This window comes from Macaca nemestrina, chromosome 15, assembly GCF_043159975.1.
Source record: "Macaca nemestrina isolate mMacNem1 chromosome 15, mMacNem.hap1, whole genome shotgun sequence".
In the NCBI taxonomy this organism is placed as follows: Eukaryota; Metazoa; Chordata; class Mammalia; order Primates; family Cercopithecidae; genus Macaca; species Macaca nemestrina.
In genome coordinates, this window is record NC_092139.1 from 23,786,542 (window position 1) to 23,814,458 (window position 27,917).

At 45.9% G+C, this 27,917-nt stretch overlaps 2 long non-coding RNA genes across 2 annotated transcripts in view; one reads left to right on the forward strand and one right to left on the reverse strand.

Annotated features, from left to right (window-relative positions):
- LOC112429257 (uncharacterized) overlaps positions 1–27,917 on the reverse strand; it is a 47,871-nt gene that overhangs the window by 3,411 nt on the left and 16,543 nt on the right. Inside the window, exon 2 of the long non-coding RNA XR_003021445.2 lies at positions 15,273–15,421. This is a non-coding gene — a long non-coding RNA (uncharacterized lncRNA). The remainder of the gene's footprint in view (positions 1–15,272; positions 15,422–27,917) is intronic.
- Positions 15,753–27,917, forward strand: part of LOC105496355 (uncharacterized) — a 382,416-nt gene continuing 370,251 nt past the window's right edge. Inside the window, exon 1 of the long non-coding RNA XR_011613349.1 lies at positions 15,753–16,053. This is a non-coding gene — a long non-coding RNA (uncharacterized lncRNA). The remainder of the gene's footprint in view (positions 16,054–27,917) is intronic.

Below are 27,917 nucleotides of genomic sequence, written 5' to 3' on the forward strand. Positions count from 1 at the left end.
CCTAGTGCCGGTGGAGATACTGCAAGGTGAACTATGACAGGGTTTTAAACAGGTACGAGAACAATCACAGGCAGCAGAAGGGGAAAAGTTTGGTGGAATTGACACTGGAAATAAGCAGATTAGCTAGGAGGTCCAGGGAGAGCATTGTGTTTCAGAAGCAACCTTAACCATGGAAGATCATTTGCAATACCTGAAGATGCAAACTGTGACGGGGACAGAAAGATTTGGCCTGTGTCAAGGGTATAGCCCAAATAGAAGTTGTGAAGCAGCTCTCTCTGAATCCCCCTATCTCAATGTGTGCTCCTGGGATGACCTGTGGCTGCCTGAGTCCAGCTGCTTCCAACTAGAGAACCAGCAGGCAGTGGGAGGCATAGAGGCAGAGACCAGGCTCCAGGAAACACTGGAAGATTCTAAGAGTGAGAGAAGCTCCTAGATGCCTCAGCATTACTTCCAAGAAAATGGAACAGAAGTAGCTGCCTCACTCAGTAACCAGTAGGTGATCCTTTAGCCAAAGTTGGGTTTTGAAAAGGCCTACTTCCCTGTCCTCCCTCCCCACAAGCCCTCCAAGTCCTCAATCCCCTCCCCTCCACCTCCCCAGAGCCTAGTTCACTCGAGCATCTTCTCTCCCTCCTGCATGGCAACTTCTCCTTCTCCCAGTTTTCCTCCTTGACCCTGTCAAAATTCATGTCTCACATTAATTGGTTGCTTACCACATCTCTGCCCTGTGCTGAGTGCTTCACATACATTTTCATTTAATCATTGCAATAACCATATGAAACAGGGGCTACTTGTTCCTTCATTTTACAGACAAGGAAACTGAGGCTTAGGAAAGTTAAGTAAGTTAACTTGCCCAAAGTTACACAGCTATTGAATGGTGAGGCTATGATTTGAACTCAAGCAGTGTGTATATGGAGCCCAGTCTTAGAACCCCTAACCTGCTTCCCAAGTTGTCCTTAGGTCACTGTTGCCCTCACCTGTGTTTGAAACATTTGGAAAGGACAATCTACACGTGCTGCCTTTTCTGCTTTACTTTTCATTCCTTAAACACTGTCAGTCTGGCTTCCATTCTAATCAGGGACTTCCTAGTTTCCAAATAGAGTAGCCTATTCTTCTCCACTTTCCTGCAGCCCTCAATGACAAGGATGAGCACATTCTTTGAGGTCCTTTGCATTTGGATCCAATGACCATTAATTCTCCTGGCTTTTTTCCTACCTCTCCAAATACCATTTATTTCTCCCTCTCTTATTTCAGCACAATTTAAGGGATCCCCAAGATTATATCATCAACCTTGTCTTCTCTCTATATGCCCACCTCTTGGTAGCCTTTTTTTTTTTTTTTTTTTTTGAGATGGAGTCTCGCTCTGTCGCCCAGGCTGGAGTGCAGTGGTATGATCTCAGCTCATTGCAACCTCACCTCCCAGGTTCAAGCAATTCTCCTGCCTCAGCCTCCCAAGTAGCTGGGATTACAGGTGCCCACCACCACACCTGGATAATTTTTGTATTTTTAGTAGAGACGAGATTTTACCATGTTAGCCATTCTGGTCTTGAACTCGTGACCTCAAATGATCCTCCCACCTTGGCTTCCCAAAGGGCTGGGATTACAGGCATGAGCCACCGCACCCAGCCAGGTAGCTTCTTAAATGAATGTCTCTAGCCTTGACTTCTTTTTAGAGCCGTAGAAATATTTACCCATAAGCCTATTGCATGTGTCCCTTTGATGACCCCCACAGCCCTTTGGTCCTGGATTCAGCTCTTCTCCTGAAACTGCCCTTCCCTTCTATGGTCCCCGCTTAGCAAATAGCTCTATTCCTCCCGGTCACTGTGGCTCAAAACCTTGAAGCCTCTTGAGTTAACCCTTGATCCTGTCCTCCACATGCCATTGGTGGCTACTACCTGTATGGAATCTGCCCAAGACCTTCTTTTGTAATTGTCCCTCCTTCGCCAGGTTCTCATTGCATCCTGACCCTTCTTTGGCTTCCCTGCATCACTCACACACACACACACAGACACACAGACACACACACACATCAACTATGAGCTATGAGCCAGGTACTATGCTAGTACTAGGAATTCAGTCGTGAACTAGAAAGACAAAAGGCCCCTGCTCTCAAGGAGCTCAGGTCTGGTGGGTGAGACAGAGGAGGGAACAAGTAATTGTCACTTACTGTGATGAGTGCCTTGAGGATAAAGTACAGTGTGTTTGCAGTAGGAACCTTTAGAAGAACTGCCATCCAGAATTACAGAGTTAGGCACGGATTTCCAGTGGAAATGGCATTTAAATTTAGGTCTCGAAATGGAAACAGAAGTCAGCCAGGTAAAGGTTGGGGAGAATAAAGAAGGCGTGTGAGGGAGACAAGCACTCAAGGCCAAGAGAACAGACAGGCAAAAATTTGGAAACTGGAAAGCGCAGGGCTTATGTGGTGAATGCCTGGTAATTCAGTATGGCCAAGGGGTAGAGGGTGAAGAGGAATGTTGAAATATGAGGCTGGAGGGGTAAGCAAGACCCAATTCATGGAGGGTCTCTAAGGCATTTGCAGTTTATCTTCGTAGCACTGGGGAGTCACTGTGAGCTGCTATGAGTGATGGGGGAACATAATCAATATGTGTTTTAGAAAATATTACCTACAGGCTGGGTGTGGTGGCTCATGCCTGTAATCCTAGCACCTTGGGAGGCCAAAGTGGGCAGACTGCCTGAGCTCAGGAGTTTGAGACCAGCCTGGGCAACATGGCGAAATCCCATCTCTACTAAAAATACACACACACACACACACACACTAGCTGGATGTGGTGGCACATACCTATAATCCCAGCTACTGGGGAGGAAGGCACAGGAATTGCTTAAACCTGGGAGGCAGAGGTTGCAGTGAGCTGATATTGCGCCATTGCACTCCAGCTTGGGTGACAGAGCAAGACTCTGCTAAAAAAAAAAAAAAAAAAAAAAAAAAGCAAATGGATTTAAAGTATTCAAGACTTGAGGCTTGGCTAGGCATGGTGGCTCACACCTGTAATCTCAATGCTTTGGGAGACCAAGGCGGAAGGATTGCTTGAGCCCAGGAGTTCAAGACCAGCCTAGGCAAGATAGCAAGACCTCACCTCTCCCCCTAAAAATGTTTTTCAAATTAGTCAGGCATGGTGGTATGCACCTGTAGTCCTAGCTAGGCAGGAGACTGAAGTGCAGGGATTACTTGAGCCCAGGAGTTTGAGGCTATAGTGAGCTGTAATCATGCCACTTGGCACTCTACAGAGTGACAGAGTGAGACGGTGTCTGTAAAACAGAACAAAACACCACACAGAGCTTGTTAGAATACAGTTAAAAGGTTATTGTCATCATTGAGGCAAAAATTATGATAATGGCCCTGATCAGCAAAAAAAGCCATGAGGATGCAGAGAAGTGTATGTGTTTGGGTGGATATTCATGGCATAGGGTTGATGTATTAGTGATTGATTATATATATACCAGGGAAAGGGAGGGGGGGAGTTAAGGATGAGGATGGCAGTGCATTCACAAAGACAGGGAACACTTGGGATCTGTTTTAAGGAAAGATGATGAGTTCACTCTGTACATGTTGAGTTTGAAGTGTCTGTGGGTTAGCTAAGTCAAGATGTCTAGTAGGCAGCTGAATACATGGGTTTGGAGCTCAGGAGAGGGACTGCAGGTTGTTAGTATCAAGGTAGTACCTGGAGTTAATGACACCAGATGACATCATTTGGGAGGGCCTGGAAGGACAGCTTTATTTTAGGAATGGGCCTGAGTTAGGAATGAAATAGAAGGTGAGGAAATGGAGATAGCAAGTTTGAACAAGTCATTCAAGAGATTTAGCTACAAACAGTAGGAAGAACATAATGCAGCAACTAAAGTAGCCTGGCATTAAGAGAGGGGTTTTGTTTCTTTGTTTATGATGGACATGACACACTCATGTCTAATAGGAGGGTCTGCTGATTTCCAGTTCTGGGCCTTTTGGCTCATCCCAGCAACCTTGACAAAGTACTAGCAGAGTTGATATGCCAGGAACTCTGGGTCAGATAAAGAGGGAGGTCCACTCAGAGGAGACACCCCTCTTTGCCCCTAAGAGGTGACAAGCTGCTTCCAACCTCACCTCCAAGATTCTGGGACCTTTCCCACAGGAACTCACTTGAGGATTGACTCACAGAACTAGTTTTTCAGGATGGCTCATGCAGGCCCCTGAGGATATTCTCCGCCCAAAGGGCAGAGTCCAGGCCTACAGGGTCTGTCCCTACCTTTCCAGGATCAGCTATGGGTGCCTCGAAAGGGGCCTGGCAGAACAGACACCAGCTCTGGTGGTGGAACTAGAGAAGGACACTCAGAGCCCAGGAAGATGGAAGTTCCTCGTCAGATTCTGCAATGCAGTCAAGTTCCACTGCCATTCCCTGATGCCTATTTGGTGCCAGGCCTGGCTAGTAGTTCTGTGATGAACTCAATAGGGCTTCCACTTGGAGGTAGAGAAAATAGATAATTACAATACAGAGTTCTGGGACCTTGTGAGAGAGCCCTCAAGGCTGGAAAGACAGGAAGACTCAAAGGGTTTGATGGGAGAAAGATAATGCTAAAAACTCTAAATTCTCCCACTGACCCAGAACTTAGCTTTCCTTCTATTTTTGGAAAACATAACCTAATGATTTTAACAAGCTATTTAAAACTATTTTTTTGTTGTTGTTGTTGTTCTGTGGACTTTTCCCTTCATGGTGAGCATTTGGGTTCAAAGGGGGAGACAGAACTTAGGGGACATATTTGCACAAGCCCTTACAGAATGTTCAAACCTAGCCTTGGAACCCTCAAATTAAAAGCAAGTGAGGCCCCCATTGCTGGATGTTGGAGAGCCCCTGGGCTCAATCCTCAGACCTCTTTTCTTTGTCCTCTTGATTCACTATCTTATTCACTCCTGTGGCTTTAAATACCAACTATATACTGAGAAGTTCTAAGTTCATACCCATAATCAGGGCCTTGCCCCCAGGTGTCAAACTTACATATCCAGCTGCCTACCCAGTATTCCTATTTGGACTTCCAACAGGCTTCTTAAACGCAATGTGTGCCAAATCAACCCTCCATCTTTCCTCTCAAACCTGTTCCTCCTTTGGTCTTCCCCAATCATAGTTAATGAGTTAATGGCTCAGGTCATCCTTGACTCTTTTTTTTTTTTTGAGACAGAGTCTAGCTCTGTTGCCCAGACTGGAGTGCAGTGGCAACATCTCGGCTCACTGCAACCTCCGCCTCCCGGGTTCAAGCAATTCTTCTGTCTCAGCCTCCTGAGTAGCTGAGACTATAGTTGCACACCACCATGCCTGGCTAATTTTTGTATTTTTAGTAGAGACAGGGTTTCACCATATTGGTCAGGCTGGTCTGGAACTCCTGACCTCTTGATCTGCCCGCCTCGGCCTCCCAAAGTGCTGGGATTACAGGCGTGAGCCACCACACCCCTTGACTCCGTTTTGCCTGCCTATTCCCCCTTATCCAATTTGTCAACAAATCCTGTTGACTTCACCTTCAAATATCCTGATGTTAACCATTTCTCACCATGCCCTTTGCTTTCACTTTAGCCCAAATTGCCATCATCTCCACCTGGTTTAATGCAGGTGTCTCCTAACTGGTGTCCCCCGCTCTATGTTTGTCATCCCATGGTATATAGTCAGAACAAGTGATCCTTTAAAACAGAGTGGTCCTATTTAAGACTTGAGGTCCTGGCCAGGCATGGTGGCTCATGACTGTAATCTCAGCATGTTCAGAGGCCAAGGTAGGAGGATGACTTAGAGCCAGGAGTTCAAGATCATCCTGGCCAACAGTGAGATACTATTTCAACAAACACTTTTTAAAATTTAGCTGGGCATGGTGGCACATGCTTCTAGTTCCAGCTATTCAGGAGGCTGAGGCAGAAGGGTCTCAAGCCCAGTAGTTTGAGGCTGCAGTGAGCTATGATCATATCACTGCACTCCAGCCTGGGCGACAGAGGAGACCTTGTCTGTTAAAAAAAAAAAAAAAAAAAAAAAGAAAGAAAGAAAGAAAAGAAAAAAGAAAAAGGGCTGGTGCAGTGACTCACACCTGTAATCCCAGCACTTTGGGAGGCTGAGGTGGGCGGGTCACCTGAGGTCAGGAATTCGAGACCAGCCTGGCCAACATGGTGAAATCCCATCTCTACTAAATACACAAAAAATTTAGCCAGGTGTGGTGGCAGGCGCCTGTAGTCCCAGCTATTTGGGAGGCTGAGGCAGGGTGAATTGCTTAAACCTAGGAGGCCGAGGCTGCAGTAAGCCGAGACTGCGCCACTGCACTGCAGCCTGGGCCACAGAGTGAGACTCCATCTCGAGAAAAGGGAAGGAAGGAAGGGAGGGAGGGAGGGAGGGAGGGAGGGAAGGGTCAGATGTGGTGGCTTACGACTGTAATCCCAGCACTTTGGGAGGCTGAGACAGGTGGATTACCTGAGGCCAGAAGTTCGAGACCAGCCTGACCAACATGGTGAAACCCCGTCTCAATTGAAAATACAAAATTAGTCAGGCGTGGTGGCACACATCTATAATCTCAGCTACTTGGGAGGCTGAGGGAGGGGAATTGCTTAAACTCAGGAAGCAGAGGTTGCAGTGAGTCAAGATCACACCATTGCACTCCAGCCTGGGCAATAGAGTAAGACTCTATCTCAAAACAAAACAAAACGTAAGATCCTGTCACTCTTCTGTGCAAAACTCTCCAGTGGCTCCCATCTCATTCAGGGTAAAGTTAAAGACTTACAGTGGCTCCAAGACCCTGCCACACCTGCTCCCCTCCAAGGCCTCCCTTGACCTCATCTGCTGGTGCTGTCCACCTTGGTCACCTCTTTCCAGCCACCCTGGGCTCTGTAAAAGCCTATTACACAACACTCATTCTCCAACATTAGCCCTTCACATTTGTGGATCTTTCTACCTTGAACTTCCTCCCCCAGATAGCTCCATGGCCTAGTGCCTCTCTTCTTTCAGATACTTGCTAAAATCTCTCACTAAGACAGGCCCTGACTACTCTATTTAAAATTACAACCCTCTCCCCTCAGCTCTTCCCTCTTTTCATCCCTACTTTGTCTCCAACACACTTGTCACCATTTGGCCTACGTAGTATTTTACTTATTGTTTTTCCCCTGTAGGATGTAATATTGATGAAAGCAGTAATTCTTATCAGTTTATTTATTTATTTATGTATGTATTATTTTTGAGACAAAAATAATATTATTTTGTCACCCAGGCTGGAGTACAGCAGTACAACCATGACCCACTGCAGCTTTGACCTCCCAGACTCAAACAATCTTCCCACTTCAGCCTGCTGAGCAGCTGGGGCTAGAGGTGTGCGCCAACATGCTCAGCTAATTGTTTATATTTTGTAGACACAGTGTCTTGCTATGTCGCCCAGATTGGCCTCAAACTCCTGAGCTTAAAGGTGTTCTTCTGCTTTGGTATCCCAAAGTGCTAGGATTACAGGCATGAGCCACTGTGTCCGGCTTTCTCAGTTTATTTAGTGCCACATTTCTACCATCCACAGAAGTGCCTGACACACATAAGGTACTCAATCAACATTTGTTGAAGAAATGAATTAATTATGGGCTGCAACGGGCTCCTAATATGTGTCAAGCAGGGGCCTGGAATGTGCCAGAAAACTCCTTACAGTGAATAACATAATTCCCCCCTTTTTTTTTTTGAGACGGAGTTTCACTTGTTGCCCAGGCTGGAGTGCAGTAGCACAATCTTGGCTCACTGCAACCTCTGCTTCCTGGGTTCAAGCGATTCTCCTGCCCTAGCCTCCCGAGTAGCTGAGATCACAGGCACAAGCCAACATGCCCAGCTAATTTTTTTGTATTTTTAGTAAAGATGGGATTTCTCCATGTTGGCCAGGCTGGTCTGGAACTCCTGACCTCAGGTGATCCACCCTCCTTGGCCTCCCAAAGTGCTGGGATTACAGGTGTGAGCCACCGCACCCAGCCATGATTCCCACTTTGCTGATAAGAAGATAGAGGCTTAAGGCCGGGTATAGTAACTCACACCTGTAATCCTAGCCCTTTAGGAGGCCAAGGTGGGTGGATCACCTGAGGACAGGAGTTTGAGACCAGCCTGGCCAACATAGAGACACCTTGTCTCTATTAAAAATACAAAAATTAGCTGGGTGTGGTGGTTCACGCCTGTAATCTCAGCTACTTGGGAGGCTGAGGCAGGAGAATGACTTGAACCTGGGAGGCGGAGGTTGCTGTGAGCCCAGATCAAGCCACTTCACTCCAGCCTAGGCTGAAGAGCAAAACTCTGTCTCAAATAATAATAATAATAAATAAATAAATAAAAAGAAGACAGGCTTGGGGAAGTATGAGTGCCCTTTTCCTCTGTTCCTATAGCAACCTGTGCATGGCCCCAGTCTCAGCACCTATCATACTGCACTGTCATTATCCATTTCCTCAACTAGATGTAAGATTTTTAAGTTCAGGGACTATCCTATCTCTTATTTATTGTTGCATCTCCAACATCTGGCAGAAAGGTGGGCACATAGTAGGTGCTTAAGAAATATTTCTTGCATGAATACATGAATGAAATGGGCAAGTCAGGGTACAAACTCACAACTTTCAAAAAGAAAAGTCTCTGCCCACCCCCCCCATCTGCCCTAGAGTGTTCCTGAGACAGCCACAGAGCCAACAGTTAAGTCCCTCCCCCTGGCAGAGTGCCTTCTTGCAAATCCTCACCCACAGAGTCAGAAGTATTTTAGATGGGGAAAAGTATACACTGGCTGACAGTTTTTTCCCATCACACCAGGCAAACGGAAATCATTTCTCCAGTCAATCCCTGCCAGTTCTCTAGAGTCAAGGTCTCTCTTATTCCTTGCCTCCTGATCTGCAGTCTGCCTCCCTAGTTTCCCCAATCCTCAGCTGCTGAGTCAGGCTCCCTGCCCATCCATCCACTCACCCAGCCTTCAGCCAACAGCCTCTGTGAGCCTGCTCTGGGCCATGTGAAAGCTGAACTAACCCCCATTCCGTTCCCACTGTGAGCTGGCTGGGTTCTTTACGTCTTCATTCCAACAAACTCTCTTTTGCCTCTTCCCTTTATACTCTCTGCCACCCCTGATCCCAAGTCTTAGGTCCGTGGAGATGGCTCATTCCAACCATGGACGACTGTGGGCCTCTTGTCTCATCTGCTTCTTTTTCTTGGCTCTTAATTTCTCTAGATCAGTAATTTTTAAACTTGTGTGTGTGTGTGTGTGTGTGTGTGTGTGTGTGTGTGATGGACTCGTTTGGGAAGTTGATGTGGGCTATCATATCTCTTCCTCTAATATATTAATATCTTTGCACTTAAACACAGCATTTTGCACAGAAGTTCCAGTGCACCTAGATCAAGATCTCTCCTCGCCTTCTCCCCTCCCCTCTAGATTTCTGGTTGTTTTTGGTTCCCAAATCAGTCCACCTGGTCTCCTTTCAGAAGCGGAAGCTTCTTCCTATGATATTATCAATACTGTTATTATTAACAGCAACAGCAAGATTTGTACATTTTTCATGCATCGACTGATTTCAACCTCTCAATGGTTGGTGTGCAATGGATGGTGTGTTGCCTATTATTAACCGCTGTGTTTTTTTTTAACCTTTCCCATCTCCACCACCCGAAACCTACCCTCCCCACCCCTACCCTCACCCTATGGTGTATTGCCTATTATTCTTAACTGCTGTTTTCTTTGACCTCCCCCATTTCTACCATCTAAAAACTCTCTTCCTCAACACCACCCCCAATTCTCTGAAGCTCCCTCTTTCTCCCCCATCCACTCTTCAACTGACCACAGGTGGCTTCTTTGTAGTTGCTTGAGCATATGTGAGCCATGAAAGGGTTTCGTTTCCCCTTCTGTTCTCAGCCCAGCTGTGCCAGCCTCTGTGATCCTTGTGAGCTTTAAATGAGGCACTCCAGACCCTTCTTACACAGGCCACGGCATTTCTGGAACTGCCACACCTAAAATCCAGGTATGAGGAAGGAAGGAGACACCTACTTGAACACCTACATTGTACCAGGCCCCGTGGTTGGCATAGAGACACTGAGCCCAACCTTTAAAGGCCTCAGCTTCCAGGTCCTTCCAGTCATCTTACTGAGGGGCACCTGGAGGCTCTGAGATGATTGGTCTGATTCCATCTGCTGTCTGTCTGTCTGAGGGTGGTTAGGGGCCTCTCGATAGCATGGCTACCCTTTTTTTTTTTTTTTTTTTGAGACAGAGTCTAGCTTTGTTGCCAGGCTGGAGTGTAGTGGCGCGATCTCGGCTCACTGCATCCTCTGCCTCTCTGGTTCAAGCGATTCTCCTGCCTCAGCCTCCCTAGTAGCTGGGACTACAGGCATGTGCCACCATGCCCAGCTAATTTTTGTATTTTTAGTAGAGACAGGGTTTCACCGTGTTGGCCAGGATGGTCTCAATCTCTTGACCTTGTGATCTGCCCGACTCAGCCTCCCAAAGTGCTGGGATTACAGGCGTGAGCCACTGCACCCGGCCCTAAAACTTTTTATCAAAGGGTAATATAGGCCAGATGCAGTGGCTTATGCCTGTAATCCAACACTTTGGGAGGCTGAGGCAGGCAGATATGGGAGTTTGGGACCAGCCTGACCAACATAGTGAGACCCTATCTCTAATAAAAATACAAAAGAGAGCCAGGTGTGGTAGCACATGCCTGTAATCCTAGCTACTAGAGTGGGTGAGGCAGGAGAATCACTGAACCTGGGAGGCGGAGGTTGCAATGAGCTGAATTAGTGGCCACTGCACTCCAGCCTGGGCAACGGATGAGACTGTCTCAAAAAAAAAAGAAAAAAAAAGAAAAAATCATCTGAACTGAACCAAGAGTCTGTAGCCTCAAAGGGTATTTGACTGTAAACCAATCCTCCACTGAAGCCTTCAGAATCCCAAAGTGTGCTCTTAATAAATGGTCCAGAGCATGTCTGATCAGTTCCTCTGATGCTCAAGTTCTCTGCCCATTGTTGCCTTTTTTCCTTCTTTTTTTAAGTTCTGGAAAAATAAATTAGAGACTCTGGGTCAGAGCCCCCTACCCGACAGAGAACTCTAACCTTGATCACTCCTTGATTATGAGTGACAGAGAAATCATCATCTCGCAAGGCCACATATTGCATTTTTTAGACAGATCTGGCAACTTAGATTTAAACTTTTTAAAACACACGTGTGTGTGCACACACACACAATAAAAAAATCCTTGTTTGGGCTGAAATATGCTGCAATTTTTGTTCACTAATTCTAGTCCTGCCCTATGTGGCCTCCCATAATTAGTTTAGTCAATTCAGTAATCAAGTCTCAGGTGCTGAGGCACTTAAGGCAGACTTCCTGAACGCCACATTCTTCCTGTGGGGATCCTGGGATCTACTGAATCAGGGATGTGACATTTGCCAAAGAGCATTCCACTGGACACTAATCCCCTGAAAGGCCTTATGAAAACAGAACCCTGAGCTCAGATAAGTTGGGGAAATGCTATATTGCTCTTCTGGTCTTTATCACATCTCATTCTCCAGAAATCTTTATGAAAACAGAGCTCTGAGCTCAAGTAAGCTGGGGAGATGTTACATGTTCTCTGGTCTGTATCACATCTCACACTAGCACAGAGAAGACTCTTGAGGTCCTAAAGCATTGAAAACCCTGTTTCACTCTGTCAGTGTTTTTAAGACCAGTCTGACTTAGAATCCTTTTTTCCAAAGAGGAGAATTTCTATGAATTTTTCTCAGAATGAATGTCCTCCAGTACAGGACATAGGCCAGTTAGCTGTAAGCATCCTCTAAAACTGCACTGTCTAATCTAATAGCCGCTAGCACCCAGGACTACTGAGCACTTGAAATGTGGCTGGTTCAAACTCAGATGTGCTGTGAGTGTGAAAAATACACTGGATTTCAGATTCTTAGGACAAAAGTAAAATGAAATATGAATACTTTTTATATTGATATATGTTGAAATATTGGGTTAAAATTTGTTATTAAAATTAATTTCATCTGTTTACTGTTACTTTTAAAAATGTGGCTACTAGAGGGCAGGCACAGTGGCTCACACCTGTAATCTCAGCATTTTGGGAGGCTGAGGCCGGTGGATCACCTGAGCTCAGGCATTTGAAACCAGCCTGGGCAACATGATGAAATGCTATTTATACCAAAAATACAAAAAATTAGTCGGGTGTGGTGATGTGCACCTGTGGTCCCAGCTACTCGGAAGCTGAGGTGGGAGAATCACTTGAGCCTGGGAGACAGAGGCTACTAGAAAATTTATTTATTTATTTATTTAATTAATTAAATTTTTTTTTTTTTTTAAAGACACAGGGTCTCAGCCTGTCACCCAGGCTGGAGTGCAATGGCATGGTCATGGCTCATGGCAGTCTCAACCTCCCAGGCTTAAGCAATCTTCCCACCTCAGCCTCCTGAGTAGCTGGGACTACAAATGCAAGCCACCATGCCTGGCTAATATTTGCATTTTTGTAAAGACAGGATTTTACCATGATCACTTGAGCCAGGGGTTCAAGTGAGCTCAAGTGATCCACCCATCTCGGACTCCCAAAGTGCTGGGATTACAGGCATGAGCCACTGCACCCAACCCAAAAATTTATAATTACGCATGTGGCATGCATTGTATTTTCATTGGAGAGTGCTGCCCCAGTGTTCTGTGCTGCTGGGGAAGGCTGTTTTGGGCTGTATAGGGGAATGTGAGAGGGAGGGTTTGGGTAACCCAGTGTAGGAAGTATAAGGGAACTGTGGGATTCACTGGAAGGGCAGCTCAGGAAGCCTAAGAGCAGGGTGGTCAGGAAGTGGTGACTAAGCCGAGACCTGAAAGATGAGAAGGAGTTAGCTGGAGGAAGGCAGAGAGAACAGCATGGGTCAAATCCTTGAAGTGAAAGAGGAACTGTATGTATTCCAGGACGTCCAAGGCTTCAGGGGCAGAGGGTAGACAGTGACCCAACCTGACCCCAGAGAGGGCAGCAAAGGCCAAGACTTTTAGGGCCAGGCAAGCCTCTGTAACGGGTTTATCCTGAGGGCACTGTGAAGCCACGGAAGAGTTTTCAGCTGGTTGAGACCAGACAGATTTGCATTTTAGAAAGATTGCCCCTGACACTTTAAGCGGGGTATGGATGGATAGAGGGATAAACTGGAGGCAGAGGAGCTTTTACAGAAACTGTTGAAGTCATCTAAGAGGGAGATGATGAAAGTCTGGACTATGCTACATGCCTTTGAATTGAAGAAAGCCTATGTCTAGGAAATAGACTCGGAGTGGGGACCACTGATCCCAGGCTATTTGGAAATGAAAATAAGGGAGAGGGTGGAGTCAACATTAATATCTGGGGTTCTGAGTAGTAAGGCTATGATGGGAGACCAGAAATCTATGGGAGAGGAAGAGGATGAGTTCAAGGTGACTTTGAGAAGCATGTGGGGTTACAAGTGGTGACATCTGAGACAAAGTAGATAGCCAGGTTTAGAGGTTGGAAGACAGTTATGGGCTGGAGATAGAGTTGGGCAGGAAATGTCTCACCTATGAGCCTTAGGTTCCTTATCTGCAAGATGGGGATGTAATCTACTTCCCAGAGTTAGTGTGATGATTAGATTATGTAACATTGATGGCAGCAGTGGCCTGTCTAGAGTGGTCACTGCCATGATGCAGTCTGCAGTGGGGGAGGCACTCCACAGAGCCAGCAGGAGTCGGGAACAGGCAGGAGCCCTGCCATCTTCTGAGTTGACAGGGAGGGAGCTTCATGCTCCATGGGTGCAGCTGCAGCTGCCCAAACCAGGGGTGCAGACCCAGGCATCTCTGCACTCTTGGGGGCCCAGGAAGGCCCCCCTGCCCCTGCAGGCTCAGAAATGCCTGCTTCCACTGCCTGGGTTCTCCCTGCTCCCAGCGCCTGCTTCAATCTCAGAGCAAAGTTGAGGCTGATCCCAGGTGCTGTTGCAACCCAGCTGGGTGTGTGCATGCTTGGGGCAGCACTGACACACCAGCCCCCTGACACCTTGGCCCACTTCAGACTTTGGGTACCAACTAACATGGGAGGGAGGCCAAGGAAGGGCTGAGGGCAGCTCAGCACTGGCCTGCAGGTGCCCTTCTGCCTGAACAACCTGGGTGCCATGAACAGTGGCAGAAGGCAGATAGGCTCTGGGCAAAAAGGGGTGGGTCCCTGGTGAAGCCCCATCTTCAATCCTGGGAAGGCCTGAAGCCTGGAGGCCAGGCTGCTAGTCCTGCAGATTGGAGTAGGAACTTATGGTGCCTTTTCTGGGCCTGCCTGTGGCCACCCATGGACCAATCAGCATGCACTTCCTCCCCTCTGAAGCCCATAAGAACCCTGGACTCAGCCAGACTCAGAGAGATGTTGGGACAATCAGCTGCAGAAAGGAGCTACCCCTCCAGAGTCTCCTTTCTGCTGGGAGCTGAGCAGACATCAAGATGACCAGCTGTGGAGAGGAGCTACCCACTCCAGGGTCTTGTAGCTCCTCTCTGCTGAGAGCTTAACATTAAAGCTGAACATTAGTGGGACACCCTGGCAGCAGAGAGGAGCTACCCACTGTGAGTCTCCTCTGAGCTGCTCTATTGCTCAATACGGCTCTTCAGCTTGCTCACCCTCCACTTGTCTGCATACCTCATTCTTCCCCGGAATGGGACAAGAACTCAGGACCTCCTGAATGGTGGGGCTGAAAGAGCTGTAATGCAAACAGGGCTGAAACACACCTCTCACTCACCACATTGTGGGTAACAAGAAGGGGAGAAGACTGAGGCCCTTTGGGGACCCCAGACCTAGGTGCTCCCTGAGCCAGGGCTATGACACCCTCTTTGGGGGTCTGTGGTTCCTGACATCTCCAAGCCCCCAGGAACCACTGCATTCCCCAGAGGCAGCAGTGGAAACTGCTTGCAGGATGCCTGGTCCAACTGCAGCCTCGTAGGGAGCCAGCACTCATGCTGGCACCTGGAGCTGCCCACTCCACCAGTCATTGTTCCTGGCTGTGCACAGTGGCTGGACCCCACGCTTGCTTGCTCACACACGCCTTCGCTGCTCCGCTCGCCCTTGGCAGGCATGGGATCCAGGCCATTAGCACGAGCTGAGCACAGCCTGCCAGGCCAAGTGGGCGCAGTGGGCCTGAGCAAAACTCTGGCAAAGGCACCACTGGCCACAGAGGTTTCCGGCTGGTGAAATGACAGCCCGAGGATCCCGTAACAACATGTTGAATATGCCTGGCATTGCACAGACGCACAGTAGGTGTGTGGGAAGCATTGGTTCTTTATTTCAGAGGGTCTATCATCCTCATTTCCTGCATGGCCAAACCCACCAAGATTTTTGCAGCTACTGCTTCCTTCTCTAGTACTCATGGGACCCACATCTGTGCTTACAAAGTCCCCATTGTAGAGACGGGGAGATGTTTCTGGAAGCAATAGTGGGAAAGGGTGAGTGAAGGCAGCTCCCCCTGCCTGGGTAGTCCTAGAATAGGAAGGGGGTAAGCAGTCAATACATGCAGTGGAGAGGACTCTGACCTGGGAGGAAGGAAGACAAGCTACTTGCCCCAACCCTGCCACCAGCACAATCAATAAACCTTGCTCTGTGCTAAGCCTCAGTTTCTCCACTTCTTCAAGGAAGGGTCTTCCAGCTGAGCCCTTCCCTGTTTCTGTCCCTATCTCCTTCTCTCTTCCAGAAAGTCTCTTGCCTTCTCTTGACTCACAGAAGACATCACTTCCTTGAAGACTTGGCTCACTATAAGCCTCCTGGCAGCTCCTTCCTGGGGCACTGGGCCAAACTCCTGACAAGATTAAGAAGAGGTTTTGGATCTGGGCCAGACTAGGAAAACAGGAAAGATGATGAACAAAACTTCCCTCCTTCTGAGGGTTGTTTATTCCAGTGTTCCTTCAGTCGAGTTTTCTGGGTACACAGCAGCCTCTGGCCCAGCACTTAGTGCACCCTTGGTCTATCACACAGACTTGCTCCAGTGTCCACTTGTCCAACTGCCCCAAACTCCTGGAAACCAGAAAGAACGCAGATGTGTCTCAACTGAGTGCCTACCGTATTTCCATAGGAGGAACTGTCTTCGCATGAAAGCCCCTCTGCAGCTCCTTAAGGTAAGCAGTGTTCTTTCCATTTTGCAGCCATGAAAACTGAGGCTCAGGAAGGCTCCCCAAGGTCACCCAGCATGTTGGTGTTGGATCCAGAAATTGAGGGGGTTGGAAGGGAGGACATCTTATCAGTTAAAACAATATTCTTTGGAGGCTGATGAACTTTTCTGAGTTTGAATTTTGACTCTGCCACTTACTGCCTATGGAATCTGGACAAGTTCCTAGTGGGAAGCAGTTTTGGGTCACAGTGGGGATCACAGACTCTGGAATCAAATGTCAGTTCCACCATCTGCCAGTTATGTGACCTTGGGCAAGTTCCTTTGCCTCTCTGCACTTCAGTTTCCACAGCTGTCAAACAGGATAATAATAGTGCCTGCCTCATCAACTTGTCGTGTGGATTAAACGTGATAATCCTTGTGGGGCATTTAGCACAGTGTCTGGTCCATGGTCCGGTGCCATCCATGTCAGCTATGGTCTGAATGCAGGCCGCGCTGACTCGGGCTACCACCTGTTTCCCTGCTTATCACCTGTCACCCTGGTGGCTCACTCAGCACTTGGCGTGTTGTAGGTGCTCCTGGGCTTACCAACTGAAGGAGTGATTGGGAATTGACTCAGTGTTTCTGAAAGCAGGCTTCTGACAATGTGTGGGAGAAGGATTCTGGAGGAAGAGGATTTTCAGGAGTTTCCAAACCAATCAGCAAGTAATTGCTTTTTGCACGCTAGTATGAACTTAGACCAGTTTCAGATTGGTTCTCTGAATGTTACCTATGCAAACAGAAGCATACCTATATTCACACCTGTAGAAGCAATCTATACTGATTGTGGACGGTTACAATGCTACATAAAGACCTAAAGCAGAGAGTTAAAGTTCTAAGTAAACTTGCTTCAAAAGAGTTGCCCACTGTTTATCTGAGGCATGTCCTTCCAGAATTTTCCTAAGCCTTGTACCTTTTTTTTTTTTTTTTTTTTTTCTTTTTGAGACGTTGCCCAGGCTGGAGTGTAGTGGTGCAATCTCGGCTCACTGCAAGCTCTGCCTCCCGGGTTCACGCCATTCTCCTGCCTCAGTCTCCTGAGTAGCTAGGACTACAGGCGCCTACCACCACACCCGGCTAATTTTTTGTGTTTTTAGTAGAGACGGGGTTTCACCGTATTAGCCAGGATGGTCTCGATCTCCTGACCTCGTGATCCACCCGCCCCGGCCTCCCAAAGTGCTGGGATTACAGGCATGAGCCACCGTGCCCAGCCTACTTTTTTTTCTTTTTTTGAGACAGGGTCTCACTCTGTTACCCAGGCTGGAGTGCAGTGGCATGTGATCTTGGCCCACTGCAACCTCTGCTTTCTGGGCTCAAGCAATCCTAGCACCTCAGCCTCCTGAGTAGCTGGGATCACAGGTGCACGCCACTATACCTGGCCTTTTTTTTTTTTTTTGGTAGAGGCAGAGTTTTGCCATGTTGCCCAGGGTGATGTTGAAATGCTGGGCCTAAGTGATCTGCCCGCCTCGACCTCCCAAAGTGCTGGGATTACAGGCGTGAGCCACCATACCCAGCCTCTATGCCTATGCCTCATTTTTAAGTGTCACTGTGTACCCTAGTTGGCGTTAGACACTGCAGGTCCCCGAAGAAGTAGAGATTACTGTCTGTACCTTAGGGACAGGCACAGTTGGGGCGGGACCCAGAATTCACGGAACACTTAATCAGCAATTAAAACGTCCACAGTACCAGTGACTCACTCGCTCAATACGTACTTAACATCTGTGGTTCAGAGACCCGGAAATGACAAATCAAGGTCCTACTTGGCTTCAGAGTGAGCCCCAAGATTGAATCAGCAAGGAAACCCTTTGGTATATTTGCCCCCTGTTTATGGGCCTGTCAACCAAGCCTCAGTGGGAGGGCAGGACGGGTGATGTGTCCTCGCTGCCCAGAAAATTGCACTTTCCTGCCTCATTTATTGTATGTAGAGAAGTGAACTGAGGAGCCCGACAGGCTGGGCTTGCCACAGGTGGCTTCTGGGACCTTGGGTGACTCACTCCCTTCTCTGAGCATCAGGTTTCTCATTTGAAGCATGGGGAGGATCCTCCTGCCTTGAAAGGCACATTTTTCATCCATTCATTCATTTGTAAAAGATGGTATTTCATGAGTGTGGAGGGATGACTCAATAAACATAGCCATCTAGGGGGAAAAAAGAATTGGGTCATTTGGTAGATTGTATTACTGTTCAGCAAATATTTACTTTCCCCAGCCCCCACCACTATGGGAGGAATATACTTCCTCACCCTGTTGATATTGCACTTGGCCATGTGACTTGCTTTGGCCATGAGAATATGTGTGGAAGTCACAGAGGCCAGGCCCAAGGCACAAAGTGTTTCCATTCACTCCTTTGAGCAACCGTCCTCGGTCATGAGAACCACAAGTCCCAGACAGTGGAAGCTCCTTCAGCCTGGACTCCAAATGAGAAGATGTACGAGACAGTCACCTACTCACCCCACAGCCTGGAGCCCAGCCCAGCCAGCCCCAGAAAGCCCAGCAGAGCCCCAGCTTGACCTACAGATCCCTGGGCGAGAAGTGAATGTTTACTGTTGTAAACACCAGGCTTCTGGAAGTTGTCTTTTATGCATCATTATCACAGCAAAATCTGACCAATGTGGATCCCTGGCTCACTCCTTATATTGAGTTTAGCTTGGGTCTTGAGTGAGGATTTTCTTTTATTATTATTATTATTATTATCTTTGATACAGAGTCTCACTCTGTCGCCCAAGCTGAAATGCAATGGTGTGATCTCAGCTCAGTGCAACCTCTGCTTCCCTGGTTCAAGCAATTCTCCTGCCTCAGCCTCCCGAGTAGCTGGGATCACAGGCGCCCGCCACCACACCTGGCTAATTTTTGTATTTTTAGTAGAGATGGGGTTTCACCATGTTTGCCAAGCTGGTCTAGAACTCCTGGCCTCAGGTGATCCACCCACCTCAGCCTCCCAAAGTGCTGGGATTACAGGTGTGAGCCACCGCGCCTGGCCAAGCAAGGATTTTCTCATTAGATGATATTTGACCTGAGATCTGCATGTTTAGGGGGAGCTAGTCACGTGGCCATCTAGGGGAGAAATGTGCCAGGTAACAGGAATAGCAATGCTGTGGTCCTGAGGCTGGAGGAAACTTGGCCTGTTCAGGAAAAGAAAGAAGGCCAGTGTGAAAGAAGTAAGGGTTGTTTGGTAACTGAGAGGGAGACAGTCTGAGCTCTAGACTCATATATTCAATACGGCACTTCAGGCTGGGCATGGTGGCTCACACCTGTAATTATTTTATTTTTAATTGACACATAATGATTGTATTTATGGGGTACAACGTGATGTTTCAATACATATATATACTATGATGATCAAATCAAGGTAATTAGAAAATCCATCACCTCAAACATTTATCGCTTCTTTGTGGCGAGAACATTTCAAATCCTCTTTTCTGCTATTTTGAGATGTACGTTATTCTTAACTATAGTCACCCTATTGTGCAATAGAACACCAGAACTTATTTCTTCTACCTAACTGTAACGTGGTACCTATTGGCCAACCTCTCCTCCTCCTCCCTCTGCCAACCCCTCCCTAGCCTCTAGTAACCACTATTTTACCCTCTAGTAACCACTATTTTACCCTCTACTTCTATGAGACTTAAAACAAAAAAAATTTTTTTGTTTTAAGACTGGAGTGCAGTGGTGCGATTACAGCTCACTGCAGCCTTGAACTCCTGGGTTCAAATGATCCTCCTGCCTCAGCCTCCTGAGTAGCTGAGAACCTCAGGAATGTACCATCCCACCTAGAATTTTTTTTTTTTGAGTCAGAGTCTTGCTCTGTTGCCCAGGCTGGAGTGCAATGGTGCAATCTCAGCTTACTGCAACCTCCACCTCCCGGGTTCAAGCAACTCTCCTGCCTTAGCCTCCTAAGTAACTGGGATTACCGGTGCCTGCCACCACGCCTGGCTAATTTTTTTTTGTATTTATAGTAGAGATGGGGTTTCACCATATTGGTCAGGCTGGTCCCGAACTCCTGACCTCGTGATCCCCGCACCTCAGCCTCCCAGAGTGCTGGAATTATAGGTGTGAGCCACCGCGCCTGGTCCACCCAGAAAAAATTTTAACTTTTTTTGTAGAGATGGAGTCTTGGTATGTTGCTCAGGCTGGTCTTGAACTCCTGGACTCAAGCAATCCTCCTTTCTTGGCCTCCCAAAGTGTTGGGATTACAGGCTTGAGCCACTGTGCCAAGTGGAGATCAATTTTTTTAGGTTCCACAGATAAGTAAGAACATACAGTTTGTTTTTCTGTGTCTGGCTTATTTCATGTAACATAAAGTCACCAGATTCATCCAGGTAGTCGCAAATGAACAGGATTTAGTTCTTTTTTATGGCTGAATAGTATTCCATCGTTTGCATGCACTGCATTGTCTTCATCCATTCGTTCGTTGATGGACACTTAGATTGATTCCATACACTGGCTATTGTGAATAACGCTGCAATAAATATGGGAGCACAGATACCTCTTTGACATGCTGATTTCCTTTCCTTTCCTTTATTTTATTTTATTTTCAAGACAGAGTCTCACTTTGTTGTCCAGGCTGGAGTGCAGTGGTGCCATCTCGGCTCACTGCAACCTCCGCCTCCCAGGTTCAAACAATTTTCCTGCCTCAGCCTTCCAAGCAGCTGGGACTACAGGCACGTGCCACCACACCCAGCTAATTTTTTGTATTTTTAGTAGAGACAAGGTTTTACCATGTTGGCCAGGCTGGTCTCAAACTCCTGGCCTCAAGATCCGCCTGTCACAGCCTCCCAAAGTGCTGGGATTACAGGCATGAGCCGCTGGGCCCAGCCTATTTCTTTTAGATGTATACCTAGTAGTTGGATTCCTGGATCATATGGTAGTTTCATTTTTAATTTTGGGGGGAACTTCCATACCGTTTTCTATGATGGCTGTACTAATTTACAGTCCCACAAAAAGTGTGTAAGGGTTCCCTTTTGTCTGCATCCTTGCCAACACTCATCTTTTGTCTTTTTGATAATAGTGGTTCTAACTGGAGTGAGATGATATGTTTATGCTTTTGATTTGCATTTCCCTGATGACTAGTGATATTGAGCATTCTTTCAAATATCTGTTGGCCATTTGTAAGTCTTATTTTGAGAAATGTCTATTCGGGTCTTTTTTTCCATTTTAAAATTGGATTATTTGGTTTGTTTTTTGTTTTTGTTTTTGATTTGTTTTTTGCTATTGAGTTGTCTGTTACTTATATATTCTGGATATTAACCAGATGTATAGTTGGCAAATATTTTCTCCCATTCTGTGTGTAATCTCTTCGTGCGTTGATTGTTTCTTTTGTGCAGAAGCTTTTCAGTTTGATGTAATTCCATTTGTCTATGTTTGCTTTCGATGCCTGTGCTTTATTTTTATTTTTGAGACAGAGTGTTGCTCTGTCATCCAGGCTAAAGTGCAGTGGCGCACTCTCAGCTCACTGCAACTGCCACCTTCTGGGTTCAAGCAATTTTCCTGCCTCAGTCTCCCAAGAGTAGTTGGGACTACAGGCATGTGTCACCGTGGCCAGCTAATTTTTGTGTTTTTAGCAAAGACAGGGTTTTGCCATGCTGGCCAGGCTGGTCTCGAACTCCTGACCTCATGTGATCCGCCCACCTCGGCCTCCCAAAGTTCTGGGATTACAGGCATGAGTCACTGCACCCGGCCTATGCCTGTGCTTTTGAGGTCTTATCTAAAAAACCCTTGTCCAAACCAATGTCAAAAAATGTGTCCCCATGTTTTCTTCTAGTACGGTTTCATAGTTTTGGGTCTTAGATCTAAATGTTTAATTCATTTTGAGTTGATTTTTGTACATGGTGAAAGGTAGGGGTCTAGTTTCATATTTTTGCATACAGATACCCAATTTTCCTGGCACCATATATTGATGAGACTGTCCTTTCCCCCATGTGTGTTTTTTGCACCTTTGTTGAAAAATGAGTTGGCTGTAGTTGCAGGGATTAACTTCTGATCTCTCTATTATGTTCCATTGGTCTATACATCTGTTTCTAGGTAGTTTGAAGTACTAGCCAATGTATTTCTTTTTTGGTATAATGCCTTTTATCTTATCACATTTCTCTGGTTCCTTTGGCGTTGGAGGTTGTTTTTATAGCAGAAGTGCAGAAAGAAAAGAATGAAAATAAATGAATATTAGCTTTTTTTCTTTTTCAGTATGGGAAATTTTAAGCATTTACAAAAGTAAAGAGAATAATGTAATGAACCTTTACATACTCATCACCCGGCTTAAAGTGATCAACTTATGGATAAACTTCTTTAATTATATGCCCATCTACCCTCTCCTTTATGAGATAGTTTCTGTGCAGATCTCAAACATCATATCATTTCATCTGCAAACATTTCTCCATGTCTCTCTAAAAAAGGAACTTTAACCATGTAGCCACAATTATTATTATTACACCTAAAAAACCAACAACAAATTCTTAATATCATCCAATATCCAGTCCATGTTTAAATATACTGAATTGGCTGGGCACGGTGGCTCAAGACTGTAATCCCAGCACTTTGGGAAGCTGAAGCGGGTGGATCACTCAAGGTCAGAAGTTTGAGACCAACCTGGCCAATATGGTGAAACCCTGCCTCTACTAAAAATACAGAAATTAACTGGGCATGGTGGGATGCGCCCGTGATCCCAGCTACACGGGAGGCAGAGGTTGCAGTGAGCCGAGATGGTACCACTGCACTCCAGTCTGGGCAACAGAGGGAGACTCCATCTCAAACCAAAACAAAACACTAAACAACAAATTCTTAATAGCATCCAACATCCAGTCCATGTTTAACTATACTCAATTGGCCAGGCACAGTGGCTCATGCCTGTAATCCCAGCACTTTGGGAGGCTGAAGTGGGCAGATCACTTGAGGTCAGGAGTTTGAGACCAGCCTGGCCAATAGGGCAAAACCACATCACCACTAAAAATACAAAAATTAGCCAGGCATGGTGGTGCACGCCTGTAATCCCAGCTAATCACTTGAACCCAGGAGCAGAGATTGCAGTGAGCTGAGATGGTGCCACTGTACTCCAGCCTGGACAACAGAACTAGACTGTGTCTCAAAAAAAAATATATATATATATATATGTGTGTGTGTGTGTGTGTGTATATATATACCCAATTGTTGCATAATTTAAAAAACATATTGTATTCATTTGAATCAAGATCTAAACAAGGTCCACACAATCCACTGATTGGTAATAATTAAGTCTCTTTTACCCTTTAGGCTCTCCCTTTCTCTCTTTTTTAAGTGTGGAAGGTGGAATAAGCAGGATTGGAGAGATTTTCCCTTGCTCTGTCTTCAGTTTGTTTATTGAAGAAATAAGGGGCTGGGTGGGGTGGCTCATGTTTGTAATCCCAGCATTTTAGGCGGCTGAGGCTGGTGGATCACTTGAGGTCAGGAGTTCAAGACCAGATTGGCCAACACGGTGAAAACCCATTACTTCCAAAACAACAACAACAACAACAACAACAACAAAAAACCCACCACCACCACCAACAATAAATCCCCCCCAAAACAACAAACAACAACAACAACAACAAAATTAGCCAGGTGTGGTGGCACATGCCTGTAGTCCTTGAGAGGCTGAGGCAGGAGAATCACTTGAACCTGGGAGGTGGAGGTTGTAATATATATATATAGTATTTGTCTTGTAGAGTCTTCTACCTTCTGGTTTGTGGATTGCATCCCGGTGGTGTCATCTAACACATGAGCCCCCAATCCCTTGTACTGGTCCTCGGCCTGATTCCTAACAGGCCGCACAGTGGGAGGTGAGTGGTGGGCCACTGAACGAAGCTTCATCCGTATTTACAGCTGCTCCCCATCGCTCGCATTACCACCTGAGCTCTGCCTCCTGTCAGATCAGCAGCAGCATTCCATTCTCGCAGGAGTGCGAACTCTTGTGAACTGCGCATGTGAGTGATCCAGGTTGCGAGCTTCTTCTGTAGCCCAGGCTAGAGTGCAGTGGCCGGATCTCAGCTCACTGCAAGCTCCACCTCCCGGGTTCACGCCATTCTCCTGCCTCAGCCTCCCGAGTAGCTGGGACTACAGGCGCCCGCCACCTCGCCCGGCTAGTTTTTTGTATTTTTTAGTAGACACGGGGTTTCACCGGGTTAGCCAGGATGGTCTTGATCTCCTGACCTCGTGATCCGCCCGTCTCAGCCTCCCAAAGTTCTGGGATTACAGGCATGAGCCACCTCCCTCCCTCCCTCCCTCCCTCCCTCCCTCCCTTCCTTCCTTCCTTCCTTCCTTCCTTCCTTCCTTCCTTCCTTCCTTCCTTCCTTCCTTCCTTCCTTCTTTCCTTCCTTCCTTCCCTCTCTCTTTCCCTCTCCTTCTTTCTCCTTCTCCTTCCTTCCTCCCTCCCTTCCTTCCTTCCTTCCTTCCTTCCTTCCTTCCTTCCTTCCTTCCTTCCTTCCTTCCTTTCTCTTTCTTTCTCTTTCTTTCTTTCTTTCTTTCTTTCTTTCTTTCTTTCTTTCTTTCTTTCTTTCTTTCCTTCCTTCCTTCCTTCCTTCCTTCCTTCCTTCCTTCCTTCCTTCCTTCCTTCTTTTCCTTCCTTCCTTCCTTCCTTCTTTTCCTTCCTTCCTTCCTTCTCTCTTTTTCTTTCTTTCTCTCTCCTTCTCTTTCTCCTTCTCCTTCCTTCCTCCCTCCCTCCCTCCCTCTCTCCTTCCTTCCTTCTCTCTCTCTTTTTCTTTCTTTCTTTCCCTCTCCTTCTCTTTCTCCTTCTCCTTCCTCCCTCCCTCCCTCCCTCCCTCCTTCCTTCCTTCCTTCCTTCCTTCCTTCCTTCCTTCCTTCCTTCCTTCCTTCCTTCCTTCCTTCCTTCCTTCCCTCCCTCCCTCCCTTTTCTTTCTTGCTTTCTTAGGTGCTTTATTGAAATATAAATTATATAACATAAACTGTGCATTCTTAAAGTATACAATTTGACAATAAGTGTCATAAAAAGATTGCTACTGCTGTTACTGTCTTGACTCAAGGATGGCTCCATATCTACTTATTTAAAAAATTGGCTGGGCGCAGTGGCTCATGCCTGTAATGCCAGCACTTTGGGAGGCTGAGGCGGGTGGATCATTTGAGGTGAGGAGTTCGAGACCAGCCTGACCAACACGGTGAAACTCCGTCTGTACTAAATATAAAAATTTAGCTGGGCATGGTGGCGCATGCCTATAATCCCAGCTACTTAGGAGGCTGAGGCAGGAGAATCGCTTGAACCCGGGAGGCAGAGGTTGCAGTGAGCTGAGATTGTACCATTACACTCCAGGCTGGGCAACAAGAGTGAAACTCCATCTCAAAAAAAAAAAAAAAAATCAGAAAAACAAGGAAAATATAGCAAATAAGTTGCCTGTAATTGACGCTTGATAGTTGTACATATTTATGGGGTACAGTATATGGTATTTCAATACATGTGTACAGTGTGTAATGATCAAATCAGGATAATTAGCCAATGTACCATTTCTTTTTTTTTTTTTTTCAGTATCCTTATAAACTTATGGATTTTGAATCTGTTTTATTTTAAACCCTACTGATTCTTCAATTGCCTCATCTTTGGTCAACAAGAGCCTCTTCACGTTGGCTTCTGAGTCTTTTTGACATGACACTATAGCTTTATTGCTTTCTGGAATGAAAAAATCTTCCTGGTTCATCTTGTACATTTTTTGCTCCAGACCTTGAATCAGCTGTTTCTCCTAGGAGCCCTGGTTCTTTTGTGGGAAATGGTTTTGATATTGCAACCTTTTCTCTAGGGGTGTTCATAGTTACTGCATTGGTAATTGTTTCTAGGCCTTTTTAGTGGGTAGAGCTAGAGAAAAATGTTTTAGGAGATCTTGAGTTCATACTGATATTTTAAATTTCAATTTAAGGTATAGCATTTTTACTTCTTTTATATTTATATTTTTTCTTAAGCTGAAAATGTTGGTTTTAGTGGCAATAACATTAGATTTATTTGCTTTATCTTATAATGTATAAAATAACAACTTCTATTAATAATATGATTATGGAAAACGTTCTAAGATTAAAAACTGGTCAGGTGCGGTGGCTCACACCTGTAATCCCAGCACTTTGGGAGGCCGAGGGAGGCCAGATCACCTGAGGTCGGGAGTTCGAGACCAGCCTGACAAACATGGAAAAACCCCATCTCTACTAAAAATACAAAAAGAATTAGCCAGGCATGGTGGCACGTGCCTGTAATCCTAGCTACTCGGGAGGCTGAGGCAGGAGAATTCCTTGAACCTGGGAGGCGGAGGTTGCAGTGAGCCAAGATCACACCATTGCACTCTAGCCTGGGCAACAAGAGTGAAACTCCATCTCCAAAAAAAAAAAAAAAAAAAAAGAAAAAAGAAAAAAAATTAAAAACTTTTCTTTTTTTGGCAGTTCTTCTTGTCCTTTGGGTATATCCTGATGGGAATGTACAAATTACTATGTTTAAAGTCATTTGAAGTAATTCTTCTCTGAGCACTTATACCATCAATTTAATACATAGTTTTATACATTCATTTCATTTTGCTTTCATTTTAGAGGTTACTTTATTTAAAATTCCATTTTGTTTTAATGATTATGTGGAACATTTACATCGTTCCATAGCCAAATTTTCAAAATAAGTATATTCAGGTAAGTCTAGCTTCTATACTTGTTCTTTGTACTCTGATGTCTTCCTTTCTCATAGCCATTTTTTAAAAAGTTCTTTTCTTTTATTAAAAAATATAAGCAAATGTATATATTGATTTCCCCTCTTTTGTACATGTTAGCATACCATACACTTTTCTTCTTTTACTTAACTATATATATAATATATGTATATACATTTTATATTTTATTTATTTATTATTTATTTATTTATTGAGACAGGGTCTTGCCCTGTTGCCCAGACCAGTGTGCAGTGTTGTGAACATGGCTCACTGCAGCCTCAACCCCCTGGGCTCAAGCAATCTGCTTACCTCAACCGTTTGAACAGCTGGGGTCACAGGCGTGCACTACCACGCCTGGCTAATTTTCCTTCTATTTTTTTTGTAGAGACAAGGTTTCACTAGGTTGGCCAGGCTGGTTTTGAACTCCTGGGTTCAAGTGATCCTCCTGTCTCAGGCTTCTGAAATGCTGGGATTATAGGCCACCATGCCCAGCCTAACAATATATTCTGAAGATCACTCTACTACAGTATACAAAGATAGCTGTCATTCCATTTTATGGCTTCATAGTACTCCACTGTGTAAATATGCCATAATTTATTCACATAATCCCCTGTTGATGGATATTTTGGTAGTTTCTAGCCCCTTGTTATTACAACGAGTGCTGCAACAAAGAACCTTGTGTCAGACATTTGCCAGAGTATTTTTGGGATCGACTCATGGAAGTTGTATTGCTAAGTAAACGCATATGTAATATTGGCTTTTGAGATCCTAGCCCAAGAATGCTTTCTTTATTATCAGTTATTTTTTAAATAGCAAAATCTATCAAAACTCTTTTCACTGTAAATTGACAATTTGTAACTGTAAATTTGTGAGGTACAAAGTGATGTTATAATGTATGAATACAATGTGGAAGAATTAAGTCAAACTAGTTAAGACATCCACCACCTCAACAAGAATACTATCTGTGTGAGCTTTTTTCACACTACCTCTCTGTGCATCAGTTTCTCATCTGCAAAATGAGAATAATAACAGTATTTACCTCAGGGAGTTGTTGGGAAGACTAAATGGGCTAGTTGTTTTAAAATGTTTAGAATAGGCTGGGCACGGTGGCTCATGCCTGTAATCCCAGCACTTTGGGAGGCTGAGGTGGGCGGATTGCCTGAGCTTAGGAGTTCAAGACCACCCTGGGCAACAGGGTGAAACCTTG